General features: G+C 38.2%; 1 protein-coding gene across 11 annotated transcripts in view; it reads right to left on the bottom strand.

Annotated features, from left to right (window-relative positions):
* Fam160a1 (family with sequence similarity 160 member A1) overlaps positions 1-14,111 on the bottom strand; it is a 337,219-nt gene that overhangs the window by 286,378 nt on the left and 36,730 nt on the right. Inside the window, exon 1 of one of the 11 annotated variants that reach the window (XM_023723676.1) lies at positions 1,120-1,182. The exons of the other annotated variants lie outside the window; for them this stretch is intronic. The gene's annotated coding sequence lies outside the window, so the exon portion shown is untranslated. Of the gene's footprint in view, positions 1-1,119; positions 1,183-14,111 lie in introns of those variants that run through there. 11 annotated transcript variants of the gene reach the window in all.

Raw genomic sequence — 14,111 nt, 5'->3', positions numbered from 1 at the left:
TGCTGCATCTTGCAATATTCTGTTAGAGTAATACAAATGGACTAAAATAACCATGTATTTATAGCATTCTCTTCTATATATTTATATATATTTCTCATTTAGTGAACAATCCATGTACTGACCTGGTCATAGGAACTTAATTCAGTCACATAAATGAGCAATGTCTGTATAATCAATCAGTCACAGAGGGGGAAAAAAAGTAAGACTATTTCCAGATAGCTAGATTATGGATGATTTCTTTTTTCTTTTGTATGTTATGTGCATGTTTTTCAAGTCTTCTATTCCACAAATGCTATCAGATGCTCTACTTCATTATCAGATGAACAATGTCTATTTGTATAGTTTAAAAATACTGTACATAGGGCTGGTGAGATGGCTCAGTGGTCTAAACAAGCTAAGCAAAAGCACAGGGACTTAGAACAAGCTAAGCAAAAGCACAGGGACTGCGGTTCAATCCCCAGCACCACATGCCAGCCAGCCCCGCCCCCCTGGTGGGCTGAACTGGCTACACACACACAAGATAAATAAATAAATATTTAAAAAAAAAATACTGTACATAACCACTATTAAAGGATTAGGACTTTTAAGGAGTCCACTAAGACTGTGGGGTCAATGTGAAGAAAGAAGCTCTCTACCCTGTGCTACTCATTTCCCTTTGTCACTATCTCTGAAGATTTCAAACCAATGCCCCTCCCCAAGTTCCAGAGTACTTAAGTCCTATACCACACAGGTCCTTTCTGCTGTCAACTAACTAGATGAGTTCTTCAGTGCTCAATGCCTCTAGCACTCCAGGCTGCTTTTAATACAAGCTGTGTTTTGTATTTGTTTTATATGCCTCTACAGAGCTTAGCATAGCTCTCAACACACAGGAAGTCTCTGATATGTATTTGTTACACATAAATGAAGCAACTCAATTAATCACTCAATTAACAGCAAAGTAAACCCAGCCTTCCACTCTCTGCCTTTAGAAGCAGTGCTGTATCCTGTGCAATAACAAAGCCCAAGAGGTAGTCACCAGGATCAGGCTGACTAATGGGAAGGCTTTCAGAAAACACTGCAACATGGACAGAAGGTTTCAGCCTAAACCCACTTTGACCCTCCAAAGTAAGAGCAACCGACCTGGAGTGTGGCATCTGGAGAAGGCCATGTAAACAATTTCAGCTCCTCCCACCATCCTCTTGTAAAGCTGCAATGCTAGTTCTGGGATCCTAATCCAGCTTTACTATTCCAAAAAGAATTAAATCAGCAAACAGTCTGCAGCAGGAGTGGCTGAGCCCTGCTGAGGGGTGACCTGCCCTCCCTCAATGACAGTGGCAGCAGTGGTTGTCTCATTTTACAAAGCCTATAAAGCACTAGCAGGGCTTCCAGGCTTCTTAGACAAGGCACTATTATTTCAACCATGCTGAAGACTGGCTAATAATAGGGGAAACATCCTTATACTCTTTGGCTTCAATAGCTTTAATTAGCCTTTCTGTGAAGTGTCAAACTAGTGGGCACACAAATCGCATGAAAAAAATACAAGTGGTGTACATAAAATTACCTTTATTGAGGCCCTGTGATGCTACCGCTGTTGGTCCTTAACATTGGGGATTTGTTATTATTGAACTCAGCAGCTTCAGGGTCAAAGTATCATCTTATGCAAACTGAGGTTTAGAATGGCAGGCGAGCAGCAGAGAATGACTGGGATTTGACCTTCCAATGAGACTGGGCAGCTGCAGCTGTTCCAAACTATAGCCAAGAATGATTTTTGTTTTGTCAGTCTAAGGCACCAAGGGGAAATACATGAGTGAGCAAAGATGAATGGGTATATAAATAAGTAAATGATCTTTCCTATATTGGCACATAAAGTTAAAAGATGCATTGTAAATATTCCTAACTCAGTTTAGTTGACTCTTCCAACAACTGTAATGCTATATTTAAGGTCAAACACATAGCACTCTATGATTTCAAAAATACCTTCAAGGAAACACCTGCACATTTCCCAGATTTGTGTGTGTGTGTGTGTGTTTCCTGAACTGTAAGTTTTAGATACATCAGTGTTTAAAACAAACATAGCTGTAAACACTTAGAATATGAAATTTTTGCCCTGGAGAAAAAAGGCAACAAATATACTAGCCTCTTAAGTCTACAAAAGATTTTCCAGTGAGTCTTTACAGTGGAAAATGCTTCATGTTGGCATGGCTTGCTCTGTACCACACAATCAGAGCTACAGGAACAAAGACCTTGTCCCAAACAGGAAAAAACATAGTTTCAAATTCACCCCACCTATACTTCAACTGCTTCTAGTGCATATCCCTTGGGATATGCCTGAATCAGGAGCCATAGAGGGCCACATCACAACCCTTTGAGAATCAACTTTCTCTGGTTTATCTCAGGGACAATTAAAAACCCAAATTTTTTATCAACAATTACCTACAACAAAATCAAAAGGACACTGCATTATGCCTGAAAACGCTGATATCTAGTAATATGATTTCTAGGAAGTTGACATAATTATAGCCTAGGAAAAGGATTATGAGCAAAATGTTTATTCACCACAGCATTACATTTAGTTTAAAATAAAAGTATCCAACTACACACAGTAGCACGTCTGTTATTTCAGCTACTAGGAGGCTGAGGCAGGAGGGATAGCAAGTTTGAAGATAGCCTGGACAACTTAGTGTGACACTGTGTCAAAATAAAAATGGCTTGGGATGTTACTCAGTGCAAAGACCCTGAGCTCAATCCTCAGTACCACAAAAGTAGTGTGCAATAAGAGTGGCTAAACATAGTACTGTACATTTGTATAATAGAGTACAACAACACAACTTGTACATCATGTTTTTAAAAGTAACACTAGTCAAGCAGCTATAATATATCAGGCCTAGTCAGAATATTTTACATTAATTAACAAGCATTATGACTAATGCTTACCACAAACTTGTTAAGTAGCTATTATCATTATCCCCACTACCACCCTTTTACAGATGAGAACAAGAAGTCCAGCAAGGTTGATAGATTTCCCCAAGATTGCACAGGGAAATGGCAGATCTATGTAGAATATTTAAATGGCAGATCTATGTAGAATATTTAGTGGTATGGAAGAACCTATACCATAATGGCAAATGAAAATTTTAAATTATATCCACATAGAGCTAACTTTAAAACTATCAGTATGGGGTGTGTGTGTGTGTGTGTGTAACTCTGCAGATATAGGAAAAAAGTAAACAGTGAGACATAAAAATTTCTTTAGCTGATAAGATTATAGTGTTCACTATTATTTATATTTTTATATATCCAAGATGTTCTACACTGTACATGTACTACTTTTACAAGTACAAAAATAAATAAATAAATAAAAACCAAACCTTTCATTAATATGTTCCTGTTTTCCAAGCAAAGACATTTTGTCTGCCAAAAACAAAACACTGAAATGAAAGCATTTTCAAATGGCCATTGACACAGGCAACATCTTCATGTTTTGTACTTAATAAAACCTCCTGTAAAAACTGTGTTAACCAGATCAACACACTGGTTTTCAGAAACCTCACTATGGTAGAATTCCTGATGAGGTTTGATTTCAAAAATACATATAACAGAAGAAACCACTTCATTCTAGAAATGTCACCAAGTACTATTTGAAAGAATGTAATTGAAATTAGGAGCTTTAAGTATATATGCTCTCCACTAATGTTCAAAAATAACCAATCAAGCATGGCTTGATCAACAGATCAGCCCGAAGACTCTGGCCTCTTAGTTGTATTTTTCTAAGTTGACTATGCAAAGATATGAAGAAAAGAAGGAATAGCAGGGAAGAGCCAGGAAAGTGAGTGAATTCATCAGATCTGAATTTTACCACTTGCACTGGGAATTGAACCTGGGGTCTTCACACTAACCTATAGCCCTAGTCTTTTTTTTTTTTTTTTTTTTTTTTTTTTTTTTTTTTTTTTTGGTAGCTTTTATACATGCTCTCATTAAGTTGGTAAATTGTCCAGGATGAGCTTGAACTTAAGGATCTTCCTGCCTCAGTCTCCCTGAGTGCTGGGATTATGGAAATCAGTGAGGAGAGTCCCCAAAAAGCTAGGATTGGAGGTCTCATTCAAGGCAGCTATTCCGCTCCTAGGTATTTTTCCAAAAGAACTGAAAACATTATACCCTGCTGGGTCCTGCAATATATGCGCACCATGTTTATAGCAATGTAATTTGTCATAGCTAAATCTTGGAAATAACCCAAATGCCCATCAACTGAGGAATAGATATAAAAAAATGTGGTATTTTACACAATGGAGTATTACTCAGCTATAAAAAAAAAAATAAATTCAAGACTTTTATGGGTAAGTGGATGCAACTAGAGACTGTATTGGAAAATGAAATAAATCAGATCTGCATGCTTAAACATTGTATTTTCTCACTAGTGTGAGAACCTGAAAGAGTAAATAAAATCTGAAAGGTACAATAGATACTGTGAAAGAGAAATAATCTTTTCAAAGGGAAGAAAAAAATGGATGAGGAAAGGGACAAAAGAAGGGAAAAAGATATATTTATGCACATATGCAGCATAGTTTCAGTCAATGTAGTGCTGATTTCTGCTGGTCTATTGAAAGAAGCAGTTGATGCATAAAATTTTTATATTTTTTATTTTGATTTTTTCTTTTTAATTTCTTATAACTTTTTTTAACCAATTTCACAGGTTTATAGCTGGTAACCTAAACAACTAATTTGAAGATAATATTATGCAGTACAACAACCACCATCAAACTATTATTTTGTTTAATGAAATTTTGAATCATTTCTAATGTTTTGTTTTGTTTTTACCATTTTGTATTCTTTAAAAGAAAATTTTAGGGCTGGTGAGATAGCTCAGCAGACTAAGAACCTGCTTAGGCAAACACAGGGATCTGGGCTCAATCCCAGGCATCACATGCTGCACCAGCCCCACACTCGGGCATGCTAAACCAGCCACCAAAACCAGGCATGGTGGCGCACACCTGTAATCCCAGACTGGGGAGGCTAAAAACAGGAGGATCACTACCAGTCCAAGCTGCATAGTAAGACCCTGTACCAAATATACATATAAAAAAAATGTAAAGGCTGCATTTACAATTTCTATCCATGAAGCGAGCAGTTTGCTCTACCAAGCATTCCTGCCATAATACCCCAAATATGAAGCAATAGGATCAAGTGGCCACAGATTGAAATATCCAAAATTATATGAAAATATTTATAAATTGTATTATCTTGAGTACTGGTTATGGTGACAGCTAACACACTTTGGTGAGAGTATATACTGGAACTTTTCTAGGGAGTCCTTTAGCCTATCAGAACTCAGCAATACTGAGAGACAACAAATTCCTGCCCTTGCCCACAGACAGCCAGAAGATAGGCACAGTCCAACCCCTAGCCATTGCTCCCCCCGGGGTCCCTAAGGGGTCACTTGCCTTCGTGTTTTCTCCCCGCCTTGGTGGTTGGTTACCCAGTAGCCAACCTCCAGGATGAGGCTGAAAGGAGTCCCAGCTCAGCTGACAGCCACACGACACCCCTCCCCACACCCACAGCTCTAGTAGCCCCCAGGAAACTACCCTTGATAAGGCTATAATCCAGAAGAGAGGCTGGCCCACTGCTGTTCTGCCCTAAATGACAAACCCCAACAGACCACATACCATACAATCCCCCTCCTGGAGACTCTGGAACAGCATCAGTTACAATCTCAGCCTATTTCCAGGGAGAAGTGACAGGTGTCAATCAAGCAGCCACTTCTGATGTTCCCTCAAACTGCTGCCCTGTACTCACTGAAGTAGGACTGAATTTGGACCAATCTCAGACAACGCTGTGGCAGGACTGAACTTGAACCAAACACAAACCCATGAAATACACAAAACTGCATGCACAGGCCTGCTGCCTCTCTGCAGAAGCAGCTCTCTTCTCACTCTCCTAGAACTAGTTTAGAAAGGCTCCTTCTGCTACAACAGTCTGCTGTGCTGCACTGGCCCCATCCAAATAAAGCCTCACTCAGGTGTCCTATAAATCTACTCAGGCTTCTTATCCTGCATGGTGAGGGCAGAAAAAATCAAAGAACCTTAAGGGGCTGCTAGTCCTCAAGAATGCCAAACATCAGTGATAACTGATGATGACCTGCAGAGACCCTTGGCATAGACCAGCACAATCAACTGGTGACAAATGGCATTGACCAGCTGAGACCACCAGCATTTGGTGGAGATGGGCAGAGTCCTGCAGGGGCGGCAGAAGCTTCTGGGAGACCTCCAGATATGGATGCTGAGGAGCTAATAGGCCAGGAGCTGCCAAAAGCTTAACACTAACAGTTGAGAGTCACTGGCATGCAAAGCTCCAAGCCAGTAGCAGAGCTGCACTTTGTCAATTTGCAATTTCCATACAAATCAAGCAAAAGAACACTCAACTTATTGGCCATAATACCATTAATACCATAGTCATTTACCCCAATGATACAGTAATGTAAGAACACCAACATATACAAGCAAGGATGTAATGTAGTATGGTTTACACAAGCAAAACAAACAAATGCACAACCAAATTTTTCATTAGAAGAAAACCAATTAAATAAATTATAGTACAGCCATGCAATGGAACAAAATTCAACCTTTGAAAAGAACATGGCAAACTAAGTACAGTGGCACATGCCTGTGATTCCAGAACACAGGAGTTTGAAGCAAGAGATAGCAAGTCCAAGGCCAGCCTGAGCTACTAGTGAGTCCCTGTCTCAAATGATAAAAGGAAACAAACAAAAAAAAAAGTTTCATAGGTCTACATGGGCTGATAAGGAGAAATGTCCAGAAGCTATAAAAAGGACAAGCACCATTACAGAATGGCCTTATTTGAATGAAATGAAAGAGTATAAATAAGAATATACAATAAACTGTTGAGGTGAAAGGTTTCATTTTATACCTTCTTGTATTTTCACTGTCTACAATGTACATGCATCGTTTATTAGGATAATTTTTTTCAAAGCTGAGCATGATGTTACACATCTATAATCCCCACACTCCAGGGGGGTAAGGCTGGAGCAACTCAACAACACCCCATCTCAAACAGCAGATATAAATAAATAAAGGGCTGGGAATATTATATAGTGTGAAGGCCCCAAAATCACCAAAATATTTTTTGGGGTTAAACCCATTTTATGGATTTTCTACAGTCCACAAACTGACATTTTAAATCTTTTATGGAAACCCTTGTTCTTGTCACAACCTACCAACACCATGAACATCTGCCCAATTTGTAAAATTTTAAACTTGGAGGGATTTTTAAATAGAAGTGTCAAAATTAATCTTTGCAATTAATAACACCAGGAAATTTTAAACTCAGGAACTTGCAAAAAGAAAGCACAGGTAGATATATACTGTCACCACTTGGGACTCGTGGGAGACTGCTTCCAGATTTCTGCTGAGATATAAAATCCACAGTGCTCAAGTCCTTTCTTGGTGTCCACAGCATGGTGTTTGCATGAATGCTCCAATATACTTTAAATCACCTCTAGATTACTTAGAACACCTAATGTAGAAAAAATTATTTGTAAATAGCTATAATATATTGTTTAGAGAAGGACAAGAAAAAGGCAAAGCCCGGCCAAGCTGTGTGCTATCCATGTGTAAGCACTCAATATGAGAGGAAACATTTCATTCTCAAAAAAAATTATCTTCTTCCTGAGGATCTGAACATTAGCTATTTGCTTCCAGTGGATTCCATGGATACCTAAGTACCGTATATTAATACAAATTGGAAAACAGGACAAATATCAAGCATTCACATTTTTCCATATTAACCTGTGTGTGAATTTTTTTTTCGAAAGCCAAGCACATTTTAACAGATTCACAACATCAGTATGACATGAACCCACCTGTTGGGCTGACTCCATGGGTCTCAGGGGAGCCAAGGGCTCTATTAGACTTAAGAGGCACCCGGGCAGTCTAAAGACCCTTCTTTTGAAACAGGGGCATTAGGATATGAGTTCTCAAAAGAAGGGATTTCCTATGTACATTTATACCCCTGACAGTAAAAGTTTTAAACTAAACCTTTTTTTTTCTGTTTCAAAACTGATAGACAGTTTCAATAATTCATACATTGTACATTGTTATCTTCTTAGTGGTTATCCATAGTACATGATGCAGACAGGATATCCTGTCCAAACACTATTAATACAAATCTTTCTACTCATTGAATTAAGCGAAAGTAGCTCTATGTCTATCCTAACTATTCTGCATATACACATACAAAATGGTTCTCCCTTTGTATCCCCTTTTTTTGTTTAGTCCTGTCACAGATGGGTATTCCATGGATATCTAAATACTATAGGTGTGTGAATTCAGAAAAACAATCCAACACAGTCCAGCAGTCCACAATAGTTGTGAGTTATCCGCACATTTGACTTGAGCCTTTTACAGCTCAGCATGGTAATACAGCTTTACTTTACATGCTTCATTTTTATCCATTTCTGCTGGATGGTTAAGACCAAGATAAAGCAAGACCTATATAACACAAAAATGTAACTTTTGTGTCTCAAGTACCCTCAGGATTTATCCTGTAACCCTGTTCCACACTTTGCAGATCCTTTGTCAGTGTCAGCCATGTGGATGAGTCACAGCCATTGCTTGACCAATTTGCTAAGAGACAAACTTAATTCTGAAAAGAGTGACTAAGAAGCTGTCTGCAGTGACACACACTTGGGAGGATGAGATAGGATTTTTGAGGAGTTCAAGTCTAACCTAAGCAATGTGGTGAGTTCTCCTCTCAAAACATTTTTAATTTAAAATATAACCAAAATATCAATATCACAGCTAGAAAAATTTTATGTAATAAACTAGATCCAATCTCCAGTACCATTTAAAGAAGTTATTAAAAGAGTAAACTTTGGCCAGGCAAGGTGGCACACACCTGTAATTCCAGCATTTGGGAAGTTGAGGAAGGAGGACTGTTGCGAGTTCAAAGCAGCCTGCATTACAAAGCAAGCCTAGATGAGCAGTAAGATGCCACCCCTGGTTCTTACTAACTTGCTTAGTCCTGGTCAAGCTTACTTCATTCTCAAACCTCTATTTTCTTATGTATAAGTGAAGTTACTAATATTGAAAATCATTTACCCTGAGGAAGACGCCTGAGAAAGCTCCACTTTGTAGCCAAATCAGATAGAAGTTGTTGGTAATCCAGGGATCCACCACCTGCAACTGCATCTGAAGAGACTGGCAATTTTATAGGATTCTTAAACTGTGGTGTCTCCCTAACACCAGGCACTTAGTGTCACAGTGTAGTGAAACTGTAAGACACTATCTTCCAAGAAATGAAAAACTGGTTGATGAGGAAAAAATATTAATTTGACATCAGATGTGTTCCATGCATCAGAAATTTCTTCCTCTTTTAAAAAGACAAGATCTCAGTCAAAGGATACAAATTTCATTTAGGAATTAATTCAAGAGATCTATTATACAACATGGTAATTATAGTTAATAATATGTTGTATACTACTGTATGTTGAAAAATGCTGGACTAGGAGGTTTGATCATATACTGCAAATGGAAAGCAAAATGCTGAGAGAATGAAGTGTTTTTACCACAAAAATCAATAATGTGAAGTAACGATTGTATTAATCAACTAGATCTAGTTATCTCACAATGTACATAAACTTTAAGGAATCATGTACACAGTGAACACATACATTGTCACTATTTTTTTTCAAAATTTTATTGATAAACAGATAGCAATGAGACAGTTTCAAATCAAATTGGAAGTACAGTTTCAACAAATAATACACTGCATATATTCTTCTTAGTGGTTAATTGCTGTACAAGATGCGGACTTGTGATCCTATTTACAAACACCATTAGAACAAATCATTCTATTCATTAAGAGAATGCAACTATATATCTATCCTAACCACTTTGAATACACAGATACAAAATGGACATTCATAGGTATACCCCATTTTTTCTAAGTTCCGTTATTGAATATTATAGGTGTGTAAACTCAGCAAAATATTCTAAAAGAGTCCAGTAGCCCATAATAGCATTGGGTCTTCTGTTTAACTGGCAATGTCAGAAATTATTGACCTGAGTCCCCCACAGCTCAACTTAACAACATGGCTTTACTTCCTATATTTCGTCTTCGTACTTTTCTACGGGATGGTTAAGACCAAGGTAAAGCAGGACCTATGCAACAAAAGTTGTAGCTTTTCGGTCTGAGAAGGTCAGTGAAATGCCCTCAGGATTTATCCTGAGATCCTGTACCTCAGATTGTAGAACCTTTGTCAGTGCAGCCATGTGGATGAGTCACGGCCATTGCTTGGCCAATGTGCTCTCTGTGAAAGCCTGAGAGAGTGTCTTCTCCCCATGTGACTCTCCTTAGGCACACTCTACGTCATTGTCACTATTTTTAAAGATAAATTATAATGTATTTTCACAATGCAACACACACAGTAGCAAAAATGAAAATGTTGGTTTGTGGGATTTGACTGACCTTATCAGATCCAAAAGCTACAACTTTTGTTGCATAGGTCTTGCTTCATCTTGGTCTTAACCAACCAGCAGAAAAGTGTAAAAACGAAGTATAAGAAGTAAAGCCATAGTGTTATGTTCAGCTGTAGGGGACTCTTGTCAATAATTTCTGACATTGCCAGTCAAGCAGAAGACCCAATACTATTATGAACTACTGGACTCTTTTAGAATATTTTGCTGAGTTAACACACCTATAATAGTCAAATGATGGAACTAAACAAAAAAGGGGATGCAGATGAATGCCCATTTCGTATCTGTGTATTCAAAATGGTTAGGATATATAGTTATAGTCTCTTAATGAATAGAGGGATTTGTTATAATAGTGTTTGTAAATAGGATATCATGTCTGCATCTTGTACAGCAAATAATCACTAGGAAGAGAGTATGCAATGTGTTAATTATTGGAACTGTTCTACCAATTTGATTTGAAACTGTCTCATTGCTATTTGCTTCTCAATAAAATTATGGATTAAAAAAAGAAAAAAAATTAAAGAAAAGAAAATATTGGTTTGTGAATCAATATAGCTAAATCTCAAAAACATAAGCTTGAGTAAAACAGCAGGATAAGGAAATGTACATGTTACATGATTCTGTGATTCAATGTAGAGAAAGAATACAAACAGCAAAAATTAAACACTACACTGTTTAAACATAAATACATCGTAAACAAAATATACAAAAAAAAAAAGGGGGAATGACTAAAAACATACAAGACTGATGACCAGAGGTGCTAGCACAACACAAGTTGTGACCACAGTAAGATGTGCAGGGTGCCCCACCTGAAGACCACCCACTCCTCTGACTGGTTGTAAGGACTAGTTTCATCTCACTTTTTAAAAAAATTATTCATTTTCTTAAATGTGTTCCTTTATATGTCTCTCATTTTAGAAAACAAAATAGCCAGGGAGATAGCTTGGCAATTTAAGGGCCTGCCTGGCAAGCTCAAGGACCCAGGTTCTATACCAGGTACCACATGTCATGCCAGTCCCACAATGGGCTGGCCACCGAAATTGGGTGTGATGGTACATGCCTGTAATCCTAGCACTGGGGAGGCTGATACAAGAGGATCACTATGAGTCAGAGCTGCGTAGTGAGACCCTGTACCAGGTAAATAAATAAATGAATTTTAAAAAAAATTTTAAAAGAAAGAAAACAAAATAAAGCCAATACCAAGTGCTATTTCTTAAAACAACTACCTGATACAGTTTATACTGTATTCCAAGATGACTAATAGCCTGGTCAGCCTTCCTGAGCCCTTAATGAAATAAAAGCATTAGATAACACAACAAAGGAATTTCTTAAGATGAAAGGAATTTGCTGGAAGAGAACTTTCAATGGTAAATATATTTCTGGAAAAAAGAGAACAGAAATGTGCAGAGAGATGAAACAGGAAAAAGCTGCTACTCCAAGGCCACCAAGAGGTAAGTTGCTCAGCAGACTCCCAGGAAGACCTGGGCTCAGGGACAACAGGTAACACAGCTTAGAAGGGGGGATGCTATAGAGCAGCTAGAGATGAATTAACAGCAGCAAACACTCCCCCCCCCCATCTCCCCATCCAACACAGCCTTAGCCTTCGGGAAGCCTGGCCAAGAATAATGACAGTCCAAACATTGCAGAGTTCATATCTACTAAAAATGAACCAACTGTGGCAGGAAGGAAACGTGGATCCTCATTATTTCTCATGGGAATTTTAGTACCCAGAGCACATTTTTCTTTACAGGATTTTTGTTTTTGATATAATATCTTGTTTTGTTTGCTTTTTGATACAGGGTCTTGTTATGTAGCTCTGATTGGCCTTGACTTTACTATGTATCTCAGGCTGCCCTCAACTTCAGTGATTCTCCTGCCTCAGCCTCCCAAGTGCTGGAATTGCAGGCATACAACACCATGCCTAGATCATAGGATGAAACAAAGCTGGCCAGCACAAGACTCAGTACTACAAATATACATTCCACTCCTCTTTAGAATTTCCACTTAGGGTAGAGGCGAAGCTAGGGGGAAAAGGAAAGGAAAAGAAAAAACTCTACATTGATCTTTTTAAAAAGAGTAAACACTCACCAGTCTACCAATCTAATTATAAATAGGCAACCAAGCCTACAAGGAAAATCAGTAACATAGGGGAAGAAAACACCCTGAGCAGGAATGGTACCTCAGGACAAGGGACTACTTTACAAAGAAACAATTACAATAAAACTCAGAGATTCAAGATATTCCAACCCTTAAAAAAGAATAAGACACAACAAAAATAAAATGACTATAGGGAACAATAAATACAGGTGCCAAAATAAAACTTCAATGCAAGTACAGTGGGATAACAGTAAGGAAGTCTCTCAAAATATAACAGAAAGAAAAAGGACAAGTCAATGAAAGGATACATTAAAATCTTTCTCTCCCAGCCACAAAAGATCATGGAACCCAAGGTACCTGCCTGATCCAGAAACAGAATCCAGAGGCTGAAGTAACCCAATCAAACTCTTTCTTTTTGGAACAATTCTCAGCAAAAGAAGTACAAATGGTCTGTTACAGCTTGTGTCTAGATGTCCCTCAAAGCCTCAACCCTTCATAGATGGGGCTTTCAGAGGTGGCTAGATCTGGAGTATGTGACTCTGGGATTAAGTGTGTGGTGCTGGAATTAAAAGTGTGAATACTAAATTAGTCCACTGAGTTGTCTGGCATAGTTCTGGGAGTGGATAAAGAGAAGACCCTCCCTGGGTGTGAGACAGCATATAACGGGGAAGAAAGAAAGAATGCCGCTGGGGTTACTTGTCAGCGCTGTTTCACTGCTTCACTGTTTCATTGCCTTCTGCCTGCCCTGCTTTGCCAGGGGCTACCTCCCTTCTGCCATGCCATCCTGCCTTGAAGCCAGCCAATAAAACCTCTAAAAACTGTGAGCCAAAATAAAGCTTTCCTCTTTTAGCTTTGGGTGTCAGGTATTTTTGTTTCAGCAACAAGAAAAATAAGACACAGACAGTAAGTAAACAGAAAAATGTTCAGTATCTCTGACCAACAGGGAAATGCAAATCAAAACAACACTGAGATTCTATCTTACTCCATTAAGAATGGCTACTACCAAAGACTCAAAGAACCATAAACTCTGACAAGCTTGTGGAGAAAATGGAACACTTCCACATTGTTGGTGGGGATGTAAACTGGTATAACCACTATGCAAATCAGTGTGGTGATTCTTCAAAAACTAAAAGCAGAAATTCCATTTGATCCAGCTCTGTCTGGATATCTTCCTGAGAGTTAAGTATTATAGTGGTATTTGTATACCTACATTTATAGCAGCACAACATACAACAGTTAAATTATGGAAGCCACCTGTATGCCCATCAACAGATAAATGAATAAACAAAATGTGATTCATATATAATGGATTTAAAGGATAAATTTGAGTTATTGGTAGGAAAATGGAGATACCTTGAAACCATAAAGTTAAGTGAAATAAATTACGCAGGTTAAGTATCACATGATTTCTCCACCATGATAGACCTAAAATCTAAATAATTTAAAAAGAGAAAACAGTTAAGTTGAGCTGTGGGGGGCTCAGGTCAATAATTTCTGACATTGCCAGTTAAACAGAAGACCTAATGCTATTATGGGCTACTGGACTCT

Source organism: Octodon degus, unplaced genomic scaffold, assembly GCF_000260255.1.
Source record: "Octodon degus isolate 3935 unplaced genomic scaffold, OctDeg1.0 scaffold00101, whole genome shotgun sequence".
NCBI classification, from domain to species: Eukaryota; Metazoa; Chordata; class Mammalia; order Rodentia; family Octodontidae; genus Octodon; species Octodon degus.
The sequence above is the reverse complement of the archived record's forward strand: the minus strand, read 5'-3'. Positions and strand labels throughout refer to the sequence as shown.